Below are 27,534 nucleotides of genomic sequence, written 5' to 3'. Positions count from 1 at the left end.
GGTGGTTTTCACAAATTGTTTTACATTATATAAACATATTATACACGTCGTAGTGATGTATCGTTACATGTACTATACTATTTCAATCGACTAGGACGGTGATAGTTTCAACAAAGTATTACATCGCAATGTTTTACGGTGTTTAGTGTTATATTATTTGTAAAACATGAAAACAATTAATATTTCGTTACTACATGGATAAAGAATATATTTAAAAATTGTTCCTCTTTGCACCCATCCTCTTTCCCATCCCTCAACCCTAATGTTACATACAAAACACAAATTAAGTTTGTTTAAATTTGACTTAAACAATTGGTCTCATTTTGTGACAAGTTTCTCTTTCGGAAGTAATTCCCAGGGTGCTAATTTTAGTTCAGTACATAAATCACAGTGTCTATTTATTCGTTCCTGTAAACGACATGTATTATTGTCCTGCGGTACGTACATTTGAAATCGCCAGTTTTTTAACGCTGAAATTATTATGTATTCGAGAACCATCTGTGGGCACGACCTAGATGGTACGCGAGCGAAGCGAGCGTACCATCTAGTTGTAATAATTATGATATGAAATAAAGTGGATAAAATATATTTGCGGCGCAGACCATACGTACGTTATAGGTGTAATCATATAAATTATTTCTAGACTTATATCACCTTATTTTGTGCTGTTATTGAAGCACCTTGTTTCCTGAGATAGTTTACTACTTCCAAAGTAGGTTTATTTGAACGCATGTATTCATGCAGCGGGGTGTTTCCGTCCTATAGAGAAAACAAAATATTATGACAACGTTTATTATTAAAAGTAAAAAATAACAGTTGCACATACCATGAATATATTGGAATCTATTCGAAAATTAGTATTGTGGTAAGGAGATGTTGAGTGTTATGCAAGATGCAATATGAGATAGTTAGGTTGTAATTGAAAGTGGTATTCGTACTGGAATAGAAACGTTTGAACATTCTGCGGCGTGTTCTTCCAGTCATAATTCATTCGTATCCTTATTGATTATTTTGATTCCATTCTTGTAAGTGACATCACACAAAAACATTACATTTTTAAATGAGATCAAAAATAGATAAATAAACATAATTTCGCCGACGTTGGGTGTAATCATATAACTTATCTGTAGCCATATAATTACCTTATTTAGTGCTGTTACGGATGCCCCTTGCTTCGTGAGATAGTCTACTACTTCTAAGGTAGGTTCATTTGAACGCATGTATTCATGCAGCGGGGTGTTTCCGTCCTATAGAGAAATTATAATCATGAAGTTTATACAAACAGTGTATTGAAGGAAATAATTATAGTTAGGTAATGATAATAATACACACAAAAATTGAAATAAAATGTTTGCTGGTGCATATGTTGTGAACGTAGACCGAAGTATATCAATTGTCTATGCATTCCCTTATTTTGAAATGATCTCTAGCCCATTATTACCTTATTTAGTGCTGTTACGGATGCACCTTGCTTCGTGAGATAGTCTACTACTTCTAAGATAGGTTCATTTGAACGCATGTATTCATGCAGCGGGGTGTTTCCGTCCTTTCAAGAAATTATAATCATGAAGTTTATACAAACAGTGTATTGCAGCAAATAATTATAGTTAGATAATGATAAACAATACCTACAAAGAAAATTAAATAAAACGTTTTTCTTATGCATATCCTGTGAACGTAGACCGAATTATATCAATTGTCTCTTATATTGTAATTTTACAGAATAATAAAGGAAATCATAATCGTGTAGGTTATGCATACAGGTTAACGTGAACATTGCTTTCTGTCATGATTCTAATTTCAGCTCTTTTATAATGACATGTCCACATAAAACATAGTCGATATACCAATCTTACAATAACGGTAGGATCTTGTTTACTTTCTACTAAATAATTATTGCAACAAGTAATTCTAAATAACTTCAATCAATCGTAATGATATAAAATAAGTGGATAAGATATTGTTCCGTTGCAGATCATACGTACGTTAAAGGTGTAATCATAATAACTTATCTGTAACCCTATATTACTGTACCTTATTTTGTGCTGTTATTGAAGCACCTTGTTTCCTAAGATAGTCTACTATTTCTAAGGTAGGTTTATTTGAACGCAAGTATTCATGAAGCGGGGTGTTTCCGTCCTACACTTTAAAAACAACGTGGAGCTTTTAAACGTGTTTAACCTACAAGCAGTTTAAAATATAAACACGTGTAGACTGATGTGTTGTATTGCTCCACGTGTTTAGCATTCAACGTGTCTCATACGTGTTGAATTTATCCACATGTTTAGGAATAAACACGTTTAGCAATCGTTTAGCAAGCGTTTAGCTTGCCTGTATAGGATTATGTCTGTATTAATTTAAAGCTCCAAGCATAGGCTCCACGCATGGGTCAATTAAACATGTAGAGCTGCTGGATAATCAGCTAAACACGTGGAGCTTTAAAACATGTTGGTTACGTATTTAGCCTATAAGATCGTGTATAAACATGTCACTAGCTAAACATGTTTAGCACTCATATGCCATGAGTTGAATTTATCCTATGGTTGCTAAACATGTGGAGCTTTAAAAACTAAAAACCTTATGATTTATATAAATATAAACTTGGACTTGTCTGGAATTCAATTTTAACCTTCTATACCTATCAATAAGTATTATTGGTATCGACACACCATTTATGCGAAAAATCGCTACCGCTCTTATATTGGTCCCGGCCTCGAATAAACTCCTCTCTCACCCACAGTGGAACGTAATTTAGAATAAAAAATCCCTCGATCAAACGCCCCGGGCGTTTATTTATCCTTCTTCTTCGAATAAATTCCGCCCATAATATACAAAATAAATAATATAATACAAAATTCATGACGAGAAGAAAGATAGTTAAAACAATACAATTTTTTTCTCATCTTTAAAATGAATAAAACAATATTATGAAGGAGGCACAATTTCTAAAAAGCAAAAGCTTGTGTTGAAAGTGCCTGAACAAAAACAAAAAGTAACTAAAATCAAATTAGTAAATAAACACCTCCCTCAAATAAACTTCCCCTAAAAAGTCCCTCAACAAAACTACCCCGGGGCGTATATTCGACAAAAAATACGGGCTAGACTAATACAAGACATACAAGACAAATTCAAACTATCTATTATTATTAAGGTCATTATTTGATCATGGTCCGCCCTCGTGCCCCATGTGATCACATGCTTTGAGATATAAACCAATAAAAGAAGGTTGATCCGCTGACTTCTCTCTGGCGCCGTTCTTTGAAAAAAAATCAACTGTCATGACGTCTCATATCGTCTTCTTCTTTCTACACAATTTAAATCCACATTATCGGTTTATTATTACTAAAATTAAACACACAGAAAATGATGTGTACACGGTAAGGATCCCATTTGTTCGTCTTGTATTGTAATAATTATTATATTATTAGCATAGGCCTAGGACTAGGCCTAGCCTCAGCCAGGCCTCTACTACTCTAGCTGGCCTAGCTTTAGAGGTTTAGCTAGGCCGAGCTAGGCTAGTATAGTACTTAGTAGGGGCTAGGCTAGCAAGGAGCCTAGAAGCATGTAGGCTCCTTCCTCAGTCAGGCCTAGGCTAGCCTAAACTAATTAGGCCTAGCCTAGGTAGACAGAGAGAGGGTTGTAATATAGGCCTACCTAGGCTACTATCTTTAAGCCCTGTAAGTAGTAGAGTAGCCTACTCTTATGGGCTAGGATCAAAGCAAGTAGAGTAGCCTAGTAGACACAACTTAAGAGCCATTGTCTGTAAAAATCAAAGATTTGGTGGCAGATGTAAAAAAATGGATTTCTCTCAAATTTTTACCATGAATAGACATTTCAATAAAAAGCATATCTACAACATTCATTTTAATTTTTAGCCTCCGTTGCCATGACAACGGTCAATTATCCAAATTTTGATGTTTTTGCCATTTTTCACAGATTTTCTATAGTGAAAAAGTACAAACTTGTATACTTATTTTAACCAAAAATACTTACAGTATACAGTTTTTGTTTATAGCAGTGTAAACAACATGTATTGAGTTCCATTTAATATAGAAAAAAAAAAATTACAAAATGGAGTTTGGTTGATACCATTATTTTAAAAAGGGGTGTTTTTAAAAAATATTTTTTTTATAAAAGTATACCTCATAAACGTACCTATAACTTCCAAAGTGGTGTTTTTAAATCAATGAGGTTTTTTAATTTGATAGTCAATAGGTTTGTCAACAATAATCACGAAAAAAACACTGGGGTAAATTTCGTACATAGGTTTTGTGTTGGCAGGAAAATACGAAAAATGCAAAAAATATAACAAAATATCAACAAACAAAACACATGAAACACAATTTAAATATGGCTAATCCAATAATAAAATGTATATATGGCTTGTCATAATGCTACTAGAGTCATACGAATAGTTTAGATAAAATAGGAGAATGTGTTGCCAGGTTTATTTCAATTAATTGCCAGAAAAACAGTATTTTGCATTGAAATATTTAGTTGATGGAAAATAATGTTAAACTTGGAAATAATTGAGTCAATAGTTTTTATAAATTTTTAAATCTATTTTGTGTAAAGAGATACAGAAAGACCTCCCAAAAAATCTGACCTTGTAAATAGGTCATTTGAGGTCAAAAGGGGTCAGAATGCAAAATAGGACAGGTCCCCACTTTACTACAACTATTAATATTTGATCAAAATTTACAAGATAGTTCATAACAATTCTCAACAATTTTCATATTTTACCTATAGTGTTACCTTAGCAACCATTTCTATGTGTAACTAAGGAAAGTAATTTAAAAAAAAACGTAAAAAATTGCGTTTTTATAAATACAAAGAATTGATTGCATTTGTACATGTTTCTCAATTTTACTTCTACTGCATTCCATTAATGACAAACTTGACCTTGTAAATTCATTCATTTTGAGGTCAACATTTTACCATAGTAACTGTTTCTATGCGAAAATTTAAAAAAAATAAGGGGTTTTTCATAAATAAAAAACATTTTTTCTACATAGTTTTACATTTCTACTTTTTGCCAAATTTACTTTAAATACTGAATCCTAATAATCTCAGAAAGAAAGTCTTGACGAATCTGAATAAAGGTTTAAAAAAATTACCTTTAGTGTTATCTTAAACCTGTTTACGTAACAAATGATATTAAAAAAAAAATTAAATATGGAGTTTCATGAAAAAAAAAAATTTTACATATTGAGGTCAAATGACATCAACATTTTACCTATAGTGTATTGTAGCAACTGTTTCTATACGTAACTAAGTACAATATTTTTAATATGGGGTTTCATGACTACAAACAATTGATTACATAGCTTTACTACCTTTTCCCAAATTTACTTATCTACTGAATCCCAGAAAATGTCTGACCTTGTGAAAGGGTCATTTTTTGGGTCAAGTTATGTCAAAATGTATTATTTATGTTATCTTAGAACCTGTTTCTATGCGTAACTAAGGATAATTGTTTTGTTAAATACAGTTGAACCTCCCGTAAGTGGCCACCCTCGGGACCTAGAAAAGTGGCCGCTTACGGGCGGTGACCCCTTACGGGAGGTTCTGCCGATAAAGGGCCAAAATCACTTATTATGGCTATATACGATATTCTTAAAGAAACGAGCCTCTCAATTTTCCAGCTAATTGTAGGCATATTATTATTTATAATCAGGTGGTTTAGTATTTTTTAGCATTTTCAGACAAATTTTAAAAACTTTTATCATATGAAAAATGGTCGGTCAAAATCTGTCTAGTTTTCTCATCTCTTCACAGTAATGTTTTTAAAACCTCTTCAAAATAAAGCTAATATATAAAGAAATACAATAAACATGCACCTCTAATTCATAGGTCCATGCAATAAGTATCACATTTTTCGATTGGCCTCTTACAAAAAATCTCATTTTTAGTATAAAGAGGTGCTCGCAGCTGCTTACGGTAAGCACCAAATGCACTAATTAGATAGGAAGAACAAACAGGCTTTTCAAAGTGCGTCCGTTAAGGGAGGTGGCCGCTGTAAATAAAATATGGGGTTTTCATGAATAAAAATAATCACAGAAGAAAGTGCTTACGAATATGACCTTGTGAAACGGTAATTTGAAAATGCAAATAAGGCATGCCTGCTAATAATCTACAAATTTAAATTTGTATGAGATAAATATGCAAAATCTAAAGAATATCTCATTTTTAGTTACCATAGTAACTGTTGCTATGCATAACTAAGGGAAAATAAATAATTATCAGATAATTATTAATTAATAGTTATTACTGAATCCAACCATCACAGTAAAAAAAATATAGAATTTAAAACCAATATTTAATAATAAAGTGTGATATTTTACATGCTGACCTTAAATGAAATGAAATTTCAAATCAGGGCTTCAATATTTGTTATGTAGCATTAACATACCTGAGTATATCATTGACTTTTGATTGGTTCTATTTTGGGGAGGGGAAAGTGGTGGATCCAGGACTTTTAAATAGTTAGGTGGTTGAAGGCGAGGGTCTAAAAACTTAACTTTATGTCCTATCTTTTGCATTGCAATTTTTAACTTGGGGTGGGTGGGGGCTTGGAGAAAAGGGGGAGGTGGTGGGATGGAGGAGTTTGAATCCGTCTATTCATTGGGGCGATAGTAGCGGCAGTGTGGGTGGTGCTTGAATGCATGCATTTGACACTCTATAGTGGATGATCGACCAAAGTGTTGCAGTTTATCTTTTTGTGGTTATAGTCGGGGTGGGGGTGGGGAGGGGTGGTAGTCGAAAGTGGTGGTGGATGGGCATGTGGGATCTGCTTAGGTTAGCAAATAAAAGAAGTAAACAAATGAAAGAGGAGCTTCAAAATAAGAGAGGAGTAATCTGTTGCAAAGATTAAAATTCACAACGATCTGATAATTTATTCAAATTTCCAGAGGATATAACCTATAAAATGACATTAAAACTGGGAATTACAGAATCTATAATTAAAAATTAATTTTTTTTCTCACAACACAACTAGAACTATATAAAACATTAAGAATTTTTCTGACCAATGAGTTTCAAATCAAATAATCAAAGAAAATAAAATGTTTTTACTAATATACCATGTTTTTTTTTTATATAAAAATGCCTATGTTTCTCGCAACACTGCTTGTAGATTTTAAATTTACCCCAGTATTTTATTTTAGAAATCAATTATTAAACATTAGAACTACCTATTTGTAATAAATCAGCTAAAAAAATACACCACTTTGGGCGTTATGGTGAAGTAAAGTTTAGTTGCATTGAACAATTTAAAAAAAGTGAAAAACACCCCTTTTTAAATAAATGGTATCTCCCAAAGTATGAAATAAAAAAAAATAAAAAATTTTGAAACAGGTACACAATGCATTGTTATTATGCATACACTAATTATTTTTTATAATTAAATGAACAACACAAAAATATCGTTCATCAAAGTAGTGCCAATATCCATTTTAAAAAACCTTAAAAAAGGACAAAATTTGTCAAAAACATAAATTTGGCCGTTGCCATGGAAATATACGTGTGAAATAAAAAATACTTCATATTTGATTTCTCTCAACACATATATAGCCATGTGCAAAATTTGAAAGAAATCCATTTTTTTTAGTCTGCCACTTTTTTTGATATTTCTTTGATTCTTACAGACAATGGCTCTTAATAGATAGTAGTACTAGTAGTGATTTTCTCAATATCAACTAGGCCTACATATGATTCGCTAATCCAAATATGTTTTTGTAGTGTGTTTCTAATTCTAGTATAGGCCTACATCGACAAATGCCCAATCAATTTTCTAATTATATAATCATCTAACTCAAGTGTTGTATTGAACTATATATTCTAATTTTCAATTCCACTATATTAACACTACAGTATCTATATATAAATTTACGTAAGGGCAAAATTCGGTCAATCGCGCCTTACTTCTAGAATTTTTACTCGATGGTATATAAAGTTGGTTCGTACTTTCGATACTGATTTTAACCACCTGATGTAACCCTGTTTACTAATTGAGTTCGAAAATTAGTTATTGACGATTAAAACGAATTTAGGTTCAACGATTTGCTCCAAATAGGGGTGTTTTCCGATCGTGGTATACACTGTCTAATGCATGTCCATCTTGAAAAATACCCGCATACAATAATGCGAGGATGCTTCGCATTTTCCTATCTCCTCCTACGATAATTGTTTTTGATCGCTGAAAATCGGTTGAACAGCTCGAGTACAGCATCATAATGTTGAAGACAGGCCGATTTTCTTTAAAAAGTATTATTTTGATAGATTTAATATACGTTTATACAAATGTATTGATTTGCGATGAATGGAACTTTCCAATCTCTGTTCCACAAGTTCTATTCCCTCAGGCGTCGTAAATTCAAGTACTGTATACTCATAACAGAAATTCGATCCATTTTTTTTTTCAATCTGTGCTGCAGAGGTTGGATATAAATTTTTTTTAAACGGATAATGAGCTAGCGTTTTCAGTCGCCGTATATTACGTACAAATCTTTATTATTGCAGTTAAACCACCCTTCCCTCACTGGCATGAGTAGCGTTGTAAAGCCAGTAGAGGATAGGCCTACAGTGCACCACATGCCCTAAACGCAGAACAACTTTGGTGGGTAGGGTAGGAACCAACTTAAGTATGAATTAGCTCTAAGAAACAATTGAAAACCATTAGGCCTACTGATTAAGTTGAGTTAGATAATTTAATATTTATTGACGATTAAATCGAATTTATGATTTGCCCCGAATAGAGGTGGTTTTCACAAATTGTTTTACATTATATAAACATATACACGTCGTAGTGATGTATCGTTACACGTACTGTACTTTTCAATCGACTAGGACGGTGATAGTTTCAACAAAGTATTACATCGCAATGTTTTACTGTGTTTAGTCATGGGGGTATAAATACTTCCATGGTTTAGTGGTATATTATTTGTAAAACATGAAAACAATTAATATTTCGTTACTAAATGGATAAAGAATATATTTAAAAATTGTTCCTCTTCCATCCCTCAACCCTAATGTTACATATAAAACACAAATTAAGTTTGTTTAAATTTGACTTAAACAATTGGTCTCATTTTGTGACAAGTTTCTCTTTCGGAAGTAATTCCCAGGGTGCTAATTTTAGTTGAGTACATAAATCACAGTGTCTATTTATCCGTTCCTGTAAACGACATTATTGTCCTGCGGTACGTACATTTGAAATCGCCAGTTTTTTAACGCTGAAATTATTATGTATTCGAGAACCATCTGTGGGCACGACCTAGATGGTACGCGAGCGAAGCGAGCGTACCATCTAGTATTATTAATTGTTCTAATCTAAGGTGATGATACTGAAGAAACATATCAGGAAGCAATTGGTATAATGAAGCAGCAGTACAGTGAAGTAAATATGGACAAACCAAAACTGACAAGATTGCAGAGAGAAACATTTGCCAAGAGAAGAGACTGGCTAAGACTATTGAAGGATGGTGATGTACATACCATTGTCACAGAATTTCCTATCCTTAAAACCAGTGAGTTTTAATGTAATTTCATAATGCTATATTTTGTTATGTAGTATCTTAATGTATGGATGAGTGACTGAAACAAATTTTAATTTTAGGATGTTGAACATTTTTTAATTGTTTGTGTTGTATTGTGCGTGATCAAATGGCATACGTATAACTACGTTACCTTAACTTGAAATGCTAGGTCAAGACTGTCAAATTTTATTTGACAAAAAAAATAATTATCATGTGCCTTTATAATGGTCATGATGACATTGGTATGGTTATACCTGGGCGCATCACATTGTTTTTCAAAAACACACATACACAGAATGTCAAAGTTTTTTACCATAAAAACCTATTTGAATGATATTAATTAATATAATACAGGGAATAAAAATGTTCATTGTAATAAATTAAATAGTTTACATGACGCCTATTAACTTTTTTTTCTTATTTTTTATAGATAATGAAAGAGTTCTTCTTGCTGAGGGCTGAACCTAACTGTGAGAAACTTTAAGAAAATATGCAAAAGATGATTAACATTCTGATGAATACAGAGCCGGAAAATGTAAGCATACACATTATTTTATGGATCTAGAACTATACCTAATTTAATGGGATTGGTTTCTAATAATTTAGTTTAAATGATCAGAATGTATTTTACCTATACAGCAGAGATGTAATTTCTTAGAGCTTATTTCAAGTGCTTGCACCCAGCCTAATTTCAATCTAGCATCCACCCAAGAAGCCTCTGGATACCTGAATTGAATTGTCGTGCATTTTCGTGTATAACAACTATATAAGATGGCAAACTGTATGTAGTCTATATTTAATTTTGTACTAATTATGTTAAATGTCTTGATAGAATGAGGACAGTGACAAAAGTGTTTGTTTGGTTTTGCTACAGCCTCAAAAGGCAGTCAACCTAAAAAGCACAAAACAGCATGAAGATGTGATAAGTTTAGTGGAGGTAGGTACTAAATGTTGTTATTTATACTGTATACGCAATTTCCATTATTGTGTTCTTTGGCTAGATAAAGACTGGCTAAAATAAATAATTTGGTTGTACTGCAAGTCCTACCCATATATATTGTTTAAAATTAAAGGTCTAAAAATGTTGGTGGTCATTCATTATTTTAGGCGAAAAACTTCTAAACTATCTGAGCCACCTCGCCTGGTTGTGATGTCAGCTTCGATGATGAAGACAAATACAATAGTGGGTTCATTTTGGCCGATAGAGAGGCTATTGATTGTAGTGATGCCAGCATAATTAAGATGGTCCTATTATTAATGTGCTGTTTGGGACTTGTCTTATCCCAAACAAAAACAATTAGAATCTAGTTAATCTTATCATACACCGATCATGCCATAGTGTAATGTGAATAGTTAAAAGTACAATTAAAATGTATTTCAATGTTAAGGAAAAATAAAATTGATAATAAGTCTGTACATGTTTGGTTTGTTTGAATTTATGTTTTGTCATCCACAGCATTTTGTTTTTTTTTATGTAAAAATACGTGGAAAAACTAAACATGTGTAAAGCTAAACATGTGGAAACGTGGGTACAAGCTATGCATTTATAATCTAAACGCATAGAAAAACTAAACATGTATCAAGCTAAACGTATGGAAAAAGTGGGTACAAGCTATGCGTTTAGAATCTAAACGCATAGAAAAGCTAAACATGTATCGAGCTAAACGTGTGGAAAAAGTGGGTACAAGCTATGCGTTTAGAATCTAAACGCCGTTTTTACAGTGTATAAAGAAATTATACATACAGGTTATTGCAGAAAATCATTTTAGTTATGCAATGATAAATAATACACAAATAAATTAAAATAAAAGATTTTACTGGTGCTTATGCTCTGAACGTAGACCGAATTATATCAATTTGCAATCTTACTGACAAAAGAAATCATAATCGTGCAGTTTATACATACAGCTTAATGTGAACATTGCTTCCAGTCATCATTCTAAATTCAACCATTTTATAATGACATGTCCACATAAAAAATAGTTAAATTGATAATTCATTCAATATATTATCTCTATCCCTATTGCCGTATGCTATGTGATATGAAGATGTAATATTACATAATAAGGAAGACGTACGTAAGACAGCACTTAGCGGAGCACTGTGGTGCAGTGGTTTGAGCATTGTACTTGCAATCAATATGTTGCCGGTTCAAGCCAGGCTCGGTCACTGCGGTGTTGAGTCCTTGAGCAAGATTCTTTATCCACATTGTTCCTCCCCACCCAGTTGATATAAATGGGTACCGGTATGTTAAAAGTACTGGGAAGGTAAATCAGACTCGTTTGTGCGGGAGGAGTGGCGTACCCCCGCATACATAAACACTTAGTGGTGCCTGGCCCAAACTCTAAGGAAATGGAGATGGGCACCAAGACCGTTAGCATTAGCTTAGGTTTCGACTTTACTACTTTACTTACGTAGGGCACTTTTCTCTCAAGTTCATTATAAATCATACGTACTTATTTTATACAATAAAAAATTAAATTAAACAAAGGATGCGGATAATTAAAAAAATATATTTTTTAATTCCCCATTTAGAGATTTAATCTCGGTACCACGAACGTTAGTGGTGTCCAACTGTATTTGATTGCTGTAACCACTCTTGTGTAGGTATAGAGTTATGAACAACACCATACTCGTGATCTGAGGTGTGTTTGAGCGCCACCCGATAATTACACAATGTTAGATCACGGGAATACATGCCCACTCTTATGTACTTTACCTTATTCTGTAATGTTGGAGATACACAAAGTTTAATGAGAGTAGTCACTATTCTTAACGTAGGTTTAACATATCTACCACTTAGATGTATATGTAGAGCATTGCTTCCTTCCTAAAAAAATATAAAATGTTATATTTTTAATAAATAAATATTTTTAAATCAAATTAATCGAAAGTCGCTAAAATGTTTTATTTATACCAAGAGAAGTTGCATCATGTTAATAATAATTAACAGTACAATACCTTCTTACGTTTGAAGGTAAAAATAAATCGAAAATAATAATTATCATTAAGCATACAATTACCAGTATGCTATTCTATTGTAATTTAAATTTTTTTTCAAATTACCTTTGGTAAAGTTGGTGATTCACCATTGGTTATCAGACAGTACAATATCTCTAATTTAACATCATCACGCTCCAGATAAATATTTATCGGTGTGTATCCATTCTGTGAATAAATCATAAACATAAACTATAAGGATTCTTATTCTTATTGTTAGACACAACTGATAACATGATTGATTGTTGTTATTTGTGGCTGATGCAATATGAATATTATAAGACATATTGTGTTCACAAACACTTCAGATATAGGAATACTCATACTTTTTACTCATACAATTATAAGGAATGGCAGAACGTTGGTTTGTTTTATATTTGTTGCTCATTCATCAATACTGTATTACAAATACATATAATAAAATGACAGGATGAGAGCAAGATGATAACTCTATAAGGTCTAGAGCTTGTTGCCATAAGGACTCCCGACATAAAAAAAACAACATACACCAACCATCTTAATGAACAACCATATCTTAGTTAAATCATAAGTTGCAATGCAGAAGATGTGTTTAAGTGTATATTTGAATTGATTATGGTTTCCAATGTCCTTTAAACTATTATGTGACACATACATCGTAAGAAACCACCTTTCTTACGTGTGGTGATCCTTTAAAAGTGATGGACGCTTACAAGAGGCGGTGGTTCTTTAAAAGTGGTGGTCACTAATTTAATTAAAAGTTCGCTTAGGAGAGGTGATGTTCCTTTAAAAAGATGATATCTAACAAGAAGTAAAGTCAATATATTTTAATTGATCTGTGTTATTTCCATCTTATTTATTTTTTTATCTTGTATATAAATTATCTCTATCCCTATTACCTCATGCTATGTGATATGAAGATATATTATTACATAATATTGAAGACGTACGTAAGGCACTTTTCTCTCAAGTTCATTATAAATCACACGTACTTATTTTATACAATAACAAATTAAATTAAACAAAGGATGCGGATAATTAAAAAAATATATTTTTTAATTCCCCATTTAGAGATTTAATCTCGGTACCACGAACGTTAGTGGGTTCCAACTGTATTTGCTTGCTGTAACCACTCTGATGGAGGTATAGAGTTATGAACAACACCATACTCGTGATCTGATGTGTGTTTGAGTCCCACCCGATAATTACACAATGTTAGATCACGGGAATATATGCCCACTCTTATGTACTTTACCTTATTCTGTAATGTTGGAGATACACCAAGATTAATGAGATTAGTCACTATTTCTAACGTAGGTTTAACATATCTATCACTTAGATGTATATGTAGAGCATTGATTCCTTCCTAAAAAAATAAAAAATGTTATATTTTTAATAAATAAATATTTTTAAATCAAATTAATTGAAAGTCGCTAAAATGTATTATTTATACCAAGAGAAGTTGCATCATGTTTATAATAATTAACATATAGTACAATACCTTCTTACGTTTGAAAGTAAAAAACGAAGCAAAACATAATAATTATTATTAAGCGTACTATTACCAGTATGCCATACTATTGCAATTTAAATTTTTGTCAAATTACCTCTTTTGGTAATGTTGGTGATTCACCATTGGTTATCAGACAGTACAATATCTCTAATTTAACATCATCATGCTCCAGATAAATAGTTATCGGTGTGTATCCATTCTGTGAATAAATCATAAACATAAAATATAAGGATTCTTATTCTTATTGTTAGACACAACTGATAACATGATTGATTGTTGTTGTTTTGTGGCTGATGCAATATGAATATTATAAGACACATTGTGTTTACAAAACACTTCAGATACAGGAATACTCATACTTTTTACTTATACAATTATCAGGAATGGCAGAACGTGTGTTCGTTTTATATTCGTTGCTCATTCATCAATACTGTATTACAAATACATAATAATAAAATGGCAGGATGAGAGCAAGATGATAACTTTATAAGTTCTAGAGCTTGTTTCAATAAGGACTCTCGATAAAAAAAAAACAACATACATCAACAATCTTAATTAACAAGCAAATCCTAATTAAATCATAAGTTGCAATGCAGAAGATGTGTTTAAGTGTATATTTGAATTGATTATGGTTTCTAATGTCTTTTAAACTATTATGTGACACATATATCGTAAGCAATCACCTTTCTTACGTGTGGTGATCCTTTAAAAGTGATGGACGCTTACAAGAGTCGGTGGTTCTTTAAAAGTGGTGGTCACTAAATTAAATATAGGGGTAGTGGTCGCTTAAAAGAGGTGATGGTCCTTTAAAAAGATGATATCTAACAAGAAGTAAAGTCAATATATTTTAATTGATCTCTGTTATTTCCATCATATTTATTTTTTTTATCTAATATATAAAATATTTACAAAAGCCAGAAAAAGTCTGATGAAATAATTGTTTTACAAAGACGTATTAAAATATAAAAATGGATATTGAATTATATCTGGTAATTTTTCTACCTAATACCATAAGAAACACAATTCAGAACAAAATCTTCTTGTATTAACAATGACTGTAAATACACCAGGATATTTGAGAACCACATGCTTTAAGTACCTTGGATTGTATACTATCAGGGGTCGGTGCCTTGGAATGTTTTAACTTTCGGAATAATTCAAAGACGTCTTGTTCATTAGTTTTACCTAATGAACAGGAAATATTTGATTATGAAGTTGACCTATTAGAATAGGTCAAATTCACTATCAAAATTTTACAAGCAAACTAATAGCTAACTTACCGTAAATAATTTTTGTTTTTAATCAATATTGCCAAATCTATTAAGAAATTTATTTCATTTGCATAACCTATTGATGGTTATAGTTTTATAGTTTCTATTCTTCATATTCGATCCTTTATAACCAATCATTATCCGCATTCCTGTCCAAACCCTTTCATGTCATTGCTGACAAAATCATTTTCAATTTTTCGTTTGTATTAGCTTATAACAAGTTCAGCTCTATTTCTGAACACGTTTCAGTTCTTCTCGATTACCTTTTTGAAAAATACCATGTTCTTATAAGTTACCTTATTTGGTGCTGTTACTGATGCACCTTGCATCGTGAGAGTGCTGCATAGGTTTCCTCCTTTGCAGTTATAGCATATTGGTTTCAGTAAAGATTGAGGTGCAATATCATTTGTCTGTCATGATTGGAGGTGATTGTCATGAATCCTCCAGCCTTTTCCATCGGGTTTATAGCATTTGTATCCAAGACCTTCCATGTAATAACTTGCTGATGAGAGTGCTGTATAGTTGAGCCATTTGTTGGTGGTAGTCTGTCTTGATTTAATTTACCCGTTGTTGCCTGTCGCACAAATTTGTAATGTCTTACCTTTGACAAGATATCTATCTCTGAATTCAGACCATGTAATCATCAATAATAATAATACCTTAATACCATATTTACTAACGTTTTCGATGCTTGATAGCGGTTTGGTGATAATCCATATAACAGTATGTTTAGTGTATCCACATATATATGATACAGTGTCACACACAGACCCTGCATAATTAAAAAGAAATTCATCACGGTCAGCGATTAAACCAGTAATAGACGATATGTTACAGATTCAGCTACTTGTTTGAAAAATGAGCTTTGAATTGGTTGGATAATGGTAGCATAAAAGAACTAACACATCTGTATCTTCTGTAAATACAAACACATTTGTATCAGAACAATTGGTTTGAGATATTATAGCCTCTCTAACCACTACCGTGTCTGCATCTTCATCAGCTTGGATGGTTTTAATACCACATCTTTCCATTTCCTGAGAAAGTAATGTTATGAAAGATGCTTTGTTGCAGCCATTACGAAGTAATTCCTCTCGTTTTGATGAAACCTTGGTATCTAGAGTAATGTTCACATTACTGCTTGGTTTTTTTTTTCTGGAATGTTCTTTGATGATGCTCGTTGCCTTTGGTTGTAGGTTTACTAGGATATCCATCCCAAACAAGTATACACCACCATTAAATGTTATTCCATTTACTGTGTCTATATATGGAGTCAAAACATCTTCATCCTGTGTCATCATTGTATGATAAACAGCTGAATCTGCTAAAAATGGGCTTTGAGAGCTTTTGAATATGCATCTCCCTTTAAAATGTAAGTTTTTGGTTCATAAAGTAAGCTAAGCACATCGTCCAAACCCGAACCAGCCGTTATATGTACAATACAACCGAGGATGCTCTTGAGAAGATTGAATCCTCCAAGCCTGACAACAACGGTAGGTGCCTTTTCTTAACTATCTGTATTGTTTTAACCCACAGTGGTTGATTTTGTGAAGAGCTAAGATATGAATATATATATTTACAGAATGAAGTATAAACTGTCGAATTATCATTTGGGTCATTGAGAATGATCGGCAGAAACTCGATTGTCAACTTCTCCACTGATCCAGTACTTGAGCATAAATTCAGACCAGTTAGGATGACCAGTGCTGGTCTCCGGTGTATTTGGTAACCATCCATTCACCACATAAGACGCTGCTTTAAATGGGATCTCCTTCGTCACAAAAAAAAACATATATGATGATAAAAGCTGAGATATGAATAAAATTCTTTAAATTTTATGGCAGCCATTTCGAAAAACAAAATGGCGAACATAGAGTGAACTTAAAATAATTTATTTTTGCATTCATTGACCCTCAAAACATACATTTTGCCACCAAAATCACATCCAAATTTGTAGAAGCTGAGATATGAGAAAATCTGTATTTTATGGCGGCGATTTTAAAAACAAAATGGAGGCCATTGAGTGAACTTCAAAATGCTGTATTTGGATTCCTTGACCCTAAAAACATATACTTTACCACCAAAATCATGTCCATAAAAGCTGAGTTATGAACAAAAATCTGTCACCCGATTCTGCTACTGTCCATAGGTGCTATCTGTAAAACTATAGCAAGTTATACACGTTGCTGTCTGCTATAAATGTTGTACTTTTAATACACGGTACACTGTCCGTAGCACAGTGTCTGTTGACAATTTACAATGATGTACAACCATAGGAAGGTTTTCGTACTGTCATGCAAGAATGGATAGGTGTTTTCCGCCGCTTTTAGGCATTCTAGTCAATTATTGTTATTGTTATACGAATTACGTAATTAGTTTAGTAGCTCATCTACCTTTTTAGCTGGGCATAATGAATATTGTAGTTAGGCTAGGCCTACTAGTCTAGCGGGAAATCAACCAATTTTTTGGCTGGATACGAGTTTAGGGTAGGAAGTTAAGTACGAGTTGGCATGGGTAGCCTACGAGTCGACCAGGGGTGAATCGACCAGGGTACACCCGGCCGCCCAACTAGAGCATAGGTTAAAGGCCTGCAGGAATGGGAAATCTGTCCTAGCTATAGGCATAGACCTACATTGGGACGCCCAAAAAAGCCATCCTATGAGCATAAAAAGGCCTCGTAGAGCCAGACGTGTTAGCATAATACTACACAGTACTAATACGTCTACCATTTATTTTAGTCCCATGGTACTACGGATCACTACTATCTACTAGGCCTAAGTCTAGGTCTAGTAGGCTAGGGTAGGGTTCCAGTAATTTTGGTCGCGTTTTTTCAGGAGGGCATGTGAGAGTTGAGGTAGGTTAGCCCAGCTAGGCTAAACTAACATGTAAGTAGTATTCTACCATGGGATGGGAACGAGTTGGCATGGGGTACGGGTTGATTTTTATCCGTATTCTAGGGTGCTGGTCAAGCCGTACCCATGTCAACTCGTACCAAACTTGGCTAACTCGTACCCAAATAATTGGTCAACTCCTACCAATAGCTTTATAGCTGGGTTCAAATCTAGGTTGGGACGGTTTTTTCTCATTTTAAAACAGATTTCCATATACTGTAATAATAAAATAATATCGACCTATGAATTTAACTGTAATATTGTATTGTATACATAATATTAGTAGTAATAATAATTCCCATTGCATTTATTATTATTATATATTTTACGGTTACCCTTTAATTATATTTTACAATATTTTCTTCATAATTCAACAATTTTTTTTTTCACAGCACAAATTATCAAACTGAATCATCACACAACAAATCTCAGGAAATCTCTAGTGTATTTCTCAAAGCTAATCCAGCTACATGGTATTGCCTTGAGGCTAAACTACACTGTATACTGGGCACTACCATCATTCCTGGCCCGTCAACCTGGATCACATTATGGTCCAACACACAGTCGTGTACTACTGATTCCAAATAATGAATTACATCCTGTGGTCAAGGATTTATTTGGACTTATGCTTGTTTTGTTTTACAGAGTACGTAGGACATTTAATTTGCTTTTATACCTGTTAATTAAAAAATCGTTTATGCCTATTGTTGCATATAGATCAAAGTTAGACTGTAAATACTGGGATTATCACCCTAAATTTTCTTTTTCATTTAACAATTTTATATTTCAAAGGCAGAAAAAAGCATACATAGTTTTTTTTTATTCATAACTGTTGAATTGCACCTATTGATATTACTGTATATCTATAAATATAAAGTATTATCTTATAAATAGATGTATCTCTCCAAACTACTCCTACTACCTAATCTAATAATAGTACTATTAGCATACTACTGTACACTTTGTAGACAAGAAATAAGTTGTATCCACCTAGAGGACTTATGTTAGTACTGTACAGTCGATCGTCCTCTCACTGGTCTGGTCAACATAATCTACGCCTAGATTATTACAGAAATTAAAGTACATTATTACAGAGATTTTTTTTTTCAGAAATCAAAGTTATGTGTATAGAAAGCAGTACTCGTATTAAAAACTAAGCAGGTTGTACTCTTGAACGCAAACTGGCAGGAAAATTTTGAATATTTTTTGTTGTTGAAATGATGGAATCCTAACTTCAATTTCCACGAACTGGAGACGAAGACATATTACGACCCTTTTATTTAAATTTATTTGGATAGACCTCCATGTAAATTCATTAAAGGCTATATGATTGTTTTATATTTTAATATGTGATAGTAGAAAATTATTGTGTATAATGAGGACTATGAATCTGATCTTTACTTGCATTCTCATCTTTTTAAAATGTTATTTATAATGCTGGTAATGAATTCACTATTGAAAAAGTCATGTGTCCACTTATCTCAAATTGTGGCACACCTCTAACCTTGGTAGAACTGACTGTGTTCTATATGAGTACATTTATGTTGCCATTATAGTAGTGTTTCCACTATACTTCAACCTGGTAATTGAATACATTTCATCGGGGTAAAATTATCACCTTTAACATAAAGTATCCTCCTGAAACATGTATGTGTACTGTACTTCATCTACTATCCATTTAATTACTTAATAATAATTTGGGTGATTTATGTCTAACTTCAGGAATAATCTGAGGCTAGAAGAACGAATTTCTGCACATATAATTTATATAAAAAATAAACCAATGTTTTCCTAAAAATTTAACCTCTAGGTTGATAAACAAAGAAATGATTGAAATTGTGTTCTCACAATATAGGTGTACTGTATCTACATACATAATGGCATTAAAAAAAAAATGTTTTATAATTATTATAGGTTATTTCCAAATATTAAAGGTCTGAAACAGAAACTAAATGATACCAAACTATGTTTTTGAAAATCTCTATGATATAATAATAATATGAACATAATATTAAATTATATTGACTATTTTTGATAATCATCATGTCCTTATAAATTAATTTATATTTATTTTGTGTAATATAGTTCATATAATAAATTATGTATTAAATATATTGGTAAGGCCCTATACTGGTTATATTGAAGGAAAATTTATATACACTATTATGTTATGCCTACCAATATTAGTATTAATTGTTTATGTAACTATTTTGTCTAATTGCATCGATTTTTTGTATAGGCCAATGCCATTAATGTTTTTCTCAAAGCAAATTAGCCTAATAATGCCATATTTAGACACATAATTCATTGATTTCTAATATTCTGTAATTGTGTATGCATTACTAAAATAGCAGTTATTTTATTTCATTTATAATGTATGTTTAACAGTTTTTTTTATCTTTTTAAGTTTAAAAAATATTAAAATACCTATAAACCATTCTGTTATTGTTACTATTATAATATTTTTTGCAGAAGATTGATTTCAATAAAAAAATGTCAAACATTTAATTTGACTTATACTGTACTATGTTAGTTCAGTAGATAAAGTGTGTGTTGGTAGAATCTGGTGTGTTTGAGGTTGGCGATGTGTGGTGTATTTTTGTGACTTTAAGACCTAAATTAGATGTTTTCTGAAGAAAAGAAGAAGCGAATAGGCTGTCAAACAACCCCAAGAAGATTCACACAAAAATAATTATTATACTCTGTATTCTTTTTTCTAGCTGTGAAATAAATTTTTGGGTGATCATTCCAGTATTTACAGTCTAAATTTGATCTTTATGCACCAATAGGCCTAAATGATTTTTAAATTAACAGGTATAAAAGCAAATTAGAAGCCCTACGTACTCTGTATGTTAGAGGAAATAAGCATAAGAGCAAATAAAGCCTTGACCACAGGATGGAATCAGTAGTACACGACTGTACTTATGTGTGGGCCAGGAATGATGGTAGTGCCAGTATACCGTGTAGTTTAGCCTCAAGGCAATACCATGTAGCTGCATTAGCTTGCAGAAATACAGTAGAGATTTCATGAGAATTTGTGTGTGATGATTCAGTATGATAATTTGTGCTGTGAAAAAAAAAATGCTGAATTATGAAGAAAATAAAATATAACAAGGAAGTTATACTATGGTATAATTAAAGGGTAACCGTAAAATATATAATAATAATAATAATAAATACAATGGGAATTACTAATATTATGTAAACAATACAATATTAAGTTAAATTCATAGGCCGATATTATTTTATTATTATAAGGAAATCTGTTTTTGAATGAGAAAAAGCCGTCCCAACCCAGATTTGAACCCAGTATCAATAAAGCTATAAACAGAATAGACCATTATTGTAGCCGGAATTTAGCGTAGACCTACTCGAGGCCTAGTAATATTAGCTAGAAGAATACAGGTCAACCCGTAAAAATTCCAACTCGTAACCAAAATGTTGGCTCACTCGCACTCATCAAGGGCTGGCTCGTACTCTTCATGGTTTGACCAGTACCCATGTTTAATGCTATTAAAAATTTGGGTACAGGTTAGCCAAAGTTGGTACGATTTAACCAATTATTTGGGTACGGGTTAGCCAAATTAGGTATGAGTTGGCTTGGGTGATGATGCTATTAATTCCCCAACAGATTTAATAATATCTGGTTTAATGTCATCGAAACCGCTGCTAGCACCAGATTTCAGATTTCTGAATATTGTGAGTACTTCATCTTTATCAGTTGGTAAAAAAAACAGAGAGCTAACGGGTGATTTTATGTTATTTATAAAATAATTAAAAGTAATATCAGATTGAGGAATTTTACGTAGGTATTCAGGACCAATGTTGACAAAGTAATTATTAAAGTTATCAGCAATAATTTGAGAATCAGATATATGTATATCATTTATTTAAAAAAATGATGATATGTGTTTATTGTTTTGTCTACCCATAATGTTATTGAGAACATTCCAAGTCTGTTTTGAATTAAATTTTGTTTCCTCAAGCTTTTCAGCATAATACTGCTGTTTAGAAATCCTGATTATAGAAGTAAGTTTATTACGATAATTAACATAAGACGTTTTGTTGAATTCAGTAGGGTTACTTGCATACTTTTTGTATAATTTATCTTTTCGAGTTATTGATTTTAGGATCGCCGAAGTAATCCAATGTTTTTGAGGAATACAACGACGCCGGGAATTGTTGTTGGAATGTTTAGAGATGGGAAAATGTACATTGTACACCTTTGTGAATTTATCGATGAAAACATTATATGCATGGTCAGAAGAATCAAGATCAGTAATACAACTCCAATCAACCAAGCTTAAATTTTCAAAAAAGTGTTGAATTCTAGTTTGGTTAAATAAACGAGTGGAAATTTTATTCGCGGTATTTGCGTTGCTAATTGGAGTTGATTTAGTGATTTGGTAAACAGGATAATGATCAGAAACATCGGCAATAACAACACCCGATTTTATATAATGAGTAAAAACGTTAGTGAAAATGTTATCAATTAGGGAAGCTGTTGAAGGGGTAATTCTGGTGGGTCTATCGATAAGAGGAAACATATTATGGTTATAAAAAATAGAGAGGAACTCATTAATAATGTGATTGTCATTAGAATGTAGAAGGTCAAGATTAAAATCACCGGATATATAACATTGTTTTTCTTTAGTATTAATTTTTGTGAGACAATTTGTAAGATCATAAAAAAATGTTTCAATATTGGTACGATGAGCATGATAGATATTGCCAACGACAATGTTTTTCCTACCGGGAACTGTTATTTCAATAAAGATAGATTTAGAATGATCAAAGTGCTCAGATGGTTTGTCAATTAATTTTAAATCATTTCGAATTCGAAATGAGATTGTATTATGAACATAGATAGCAACACCACCACTTCTTCTTCCACAGCGTGGTGTATTAACCAAGTTATAGTTATCTATGTGGATTAAATTGGAACCATCCTCTTTAAACCAGGTTTCTGATAAAGCTAGAATCGAAAAGGTATGCCTTAAACTAGTGAGGAACGTGCTAATCAGAACGTTTTTATTGAAACTTCGTGGATGTATATGTAAGATGGAAAAGTCCTTTTCACATGTAGCTGAGATGTTATGATCAAATGTATAAGAACATGAATGTGGTATGTCATAATCAATTAAATTATTAGAGTTATTTATCACATCGTTAAAGACAAATGGATTAAATTTCAGATTTAACATTCTATTATATTCAAGGGTATTATTAAGACTGAATAAAGCAAATTTAAATTCATCGTCGTCAATGTAATGGTTGAAAGGAAAGACATTTCCAGTACATTGAAAACAAAACCAGTCTTCATTAGCATTAACATCGGTATAAATACAATGTGTATGGTAAAAAGAGTTACAAATTTTACAAACAATCGTTGACTGATGACTTCTAATGTCTTTTGAATAGCAATTACAATAGTTAGTCATTTACTTGAATAATATAAAATGAAATGTAATAGGTCATTAAATATAACGCATAATGAAATATATATGTAAAAAAAAAGAGTACCATGCCAACATATAACATATATTATACACACTTAAACACATATACTTATCTAGGCAGAAAGTGAAAAACGAAGAGGACAAGAAAAATGTGTTACTGGGGAAAGGTCCATATGATGTTTGAATTTAACGTGTGGACAGATAGAAAGATCAATGAAATCTCACACTACTTGCATTTTAAAAATTTATGAAATAATTAATTAATGTAAGAATGGAAATACAAACAATTTACAGTTTCTCACTCCATAAAGTACTGCCGGCATTTGCATAGTTCAATAAATAAAGGAAAATAAACGATTCTCATTCTAAACAGTACGGAAATTCATTAAACAGTTGGGAAGTTCATGAAATAAATTAAATGTTGAAAATGGCAAATAAAACGACTACCGTCCGGCATTTCGAAGTTAAAAAATGAGTTAATGTTGAAATAGAATAGTAAACAATTTACAAATTCTCTTTCCATATTACCTTATCAACGAAGATAGCTACCTTGGTGCCTTGAACTCGTATTTTGGCGTTCTTCCCACTGTCTAACAGCTTGTTTCGAATTGGAATGAGCCTTTTCCGTTCATGTTGCATGGCTGTAGGCAGATGTGGAACAGCAACAACCGGTTTCCCAGCGATGTTCAGCTTAGCGCGAGAAATGTAATTCAAAACGGCCTCACGATCTTTCATTTTTAGAAATTTTGCTATGATGGGCTTAGTAGTCGTTACAGACTTGGTAGGCAGACGGTGGACATTTGCAAACTCGATATCGTCAGCAGCGGTGTTTACTTTGGTCAGCACCTTCCGTAGGACATTCTCTGTGTCCTCACTTGCACTGGATTGAGGGATGTTAAAGAACAATAAAACGTCTGGTTCTAGGAGGCCTTTTTATGCTCATAGGATGGCTTTTTTTGGCGTCCCAATGTAGGCCTATGCCTATAGCTAGGACAGATTTTCCATTCCTGCAGGCATGTTAGCCTATGATCTAGTAGTGCGGCTGGGTGTACCCTGGTCGATTCACCCCTGGTCGACTCGTACCCATGCCAACTCGTACTTAACTTCCTACCCTAAGCTCGTATCCAACCAAATAATTGGTTGATTTCCCGCTAGACTAGTAGGCCTAGCCTAGCTAAAATATTCATTATGCCCTGCTAAAAAGGTAGATGAGCTACTAAACTAATTACGTAATTCGTATACTAATAACAATAACTGACAAGATCAAGGCCTAAAAGCGGCGGAAAACACCTATCCATTCTTGCATGGCAGTACGAAAACCTGCCTATGGTTGTACATCATTGTAAATTGTCAACAGACACTGTGCTACAGACAGTGTACCGTGTGTTAAAAGTACAGCATTTATAGCAGACAGCAACGTGTATAACTTGCTATAGTTTTACAGATAGCACCTATGGATAGTAGCAGAATCGGGTGCACCTGTAATTTATGGCCGCCACTTTAAAATTCCAAAATTTGGTGGATATATAGACCCCAGATGACACAAATCAGTTGAGAAACACTTGTTTCTAATTTTTTCCCAAATTGGCCCTTTTTAGACTTTAGGGATACTAAAACATAAAACATAGTTAAATTAATAATCTATTCAATACATTATCTCTAGCCCTTTTACCTTATGCTATGTCCGCCTTTATGAAGATATATAATTAATTCATTACAAATCACACAACGTATTTATTTTATACAATAGAAATAAAACGATGCGGATAATTAAAATATATATAATATATTCATTTCCCATTTAGAGATTAAATATCGGTACCACGACCGTTAGAGGTGTCCAACTGTGTTTTCTTGTTTTAACCACTGTGATGCAAGTAGGCCTTTATAGTTATGAACACAATACTCGAAATATGAGGTGCGCTTGAGTGTCACCCGATAATTACACAAGGTTAGATCACCGAAATATAGGGTCCACTCTTATGTACTTTACCTTATTCAGTAATGTTAGAGATACAACCAAGCTTATAAGTAACTATTTATAACGAAGGTTTAACATATCTACCACTTAGATGTACATGTAGAGCATGTACATGTAGAAAATGTTATATTTTTAATAAATATTATTCTTCGATGGATTATACAACATTGATTAACTAAATCAAATTAATCGAAAGGAGCTAAAATGTATTAATTATACCAAGAGCAGTTGCATCATGTTAATAATAATTGAACAACATACAGTACATTACCTTCTTATATTTGAAGGTAATAATATGATGAACAAAAACAAAGCAAAAAAAGATTATTTTTAAGCATAAGTGTACTATTACCAGTATGCTATATTTCAATTTAAATCTTTGTCGAATAACCTCTTTTGTAAATGTGGGGGATACACCATTGATTATCAGACAGAACATATCTCTAATTTAATATTACGAAGCTTCATATAAATATTGATCGGTGTGTCTATTCTATGTGAAAAAGTCATTAACAACAAATATAAAATGAGTCTTATATTTATAACTTTAATAAATAACTTTGGGATTGTGTCAACCGGCTCCGCTACAGCGATTAAGTTCACTTTGGTTTGCCTTTTTTTGTATGTATTTATATTGAAATTGAACGAATAAAAAATGAAATAAAATACTGTTATATAATAATAGTTCATTCTTATATAGCGCATATAACCAAGCTATCAATGCGCTAAACATTATTACCCCAGTCATTTCCTGATCAAACACCTATGGAAACATACTCCCATAGATGCAGATACTAATCAGCGCAAACTTGTGTCTCGATCTAACCGGGTTCCCAATTATACACCTATGTGGAGAGAGGCAAACGTAAGTAAAGTATCTTGCCTAAGGATACAAGCAATGCGGCGAGAGTTGGATTTGAACCTCGGTCTAATGATCAGTCGAACGTCCAACACACAGCGCCACACGCCCTCACTATATAAGGTTACAACTGAAAAAATGAATACCCATAACCCATTATTAGGCTTGGTAAAATGCAGTAAGTAATTCTGAAAGTTTTTGTATAACTTGATAGTTTGATCATTTATAAGGAAATGGGAACCGGTAACGTTGTGAACTGAATTTGCGGTCCAGGTTGAAAAATCAAAGTTTCCCGAATATAAGCGACTCTTCGATATGATATCTGGCTGGTAATTTCATTAGCTCCCGGTAGGTGTATTATATGAAATATTGTAAAGTACATTATGCTTACATTGTGTTTTGTTATTTTTTTGGTTGATTTTTAATTGTTCGTTTTATGTAATTTATTTGCAAAGAATGTAAGCCATTGTATATAAGGAGGTACAAACAATAAGGATGAAGTTTCAATCATATCGTCACTCGTCACACGAACCGGCGAATCCGCAAAATGTCCATTTCGAGAAAATCGCGATTGTAAAAAAGGCACTTTTTGCACGGTCATTTCTCGCAAGAAGAAAAGCGAATGTCCATTATTTTTGTGGTAATTATGTAAAAATATATCAAATGAATAATTTTAAAGTGTTCATAAAAAAATATACTCATTAATTAAAGAGTAATCACTTAATTAATACATTCGTCACTTCGTGTGAAGATTATTTACCGCGTATCGCGTAACTAAGCGATATTCGACGCATATTCGTCACTTCGTGTGAACCAGAATCTTACGCAATGACTATGAAATATGCGGTATTCGCCGTGATTGCGTGGTAATAGAGAGCTTTCGCTATCTCGATCGGGAACGAGAACCAGCATTAATTACCGGTTCTCGATCTCGTACTCGTTTTAAGAACAAATGTAGTTTCGTATCCTCGATCACCGATAATATGAAAACTATAGGTGGCAGCAGAGTTCTGATACGCTTCAAAGCATACGATATAAACAAAAA

This window comes from Antedon mediterranea, chromosome 9 (assembly GCF_964355755.1).
Source record: "Antedon mediterranea chromosome 9, ecAntMedi1.1, whole genome shotgun sequence".
NCBI classification, from domain to species: Eukaryota; Metazoa; Echinodermata; class Crinoidea; order Comatulida; family Antedonidae; genus Antedon; species Antedon mediterranea.
The sequence above is the reverse complement of the archived record's forward strand: the minus strand, read 5'-3'. Positions refer to the sequence as shown.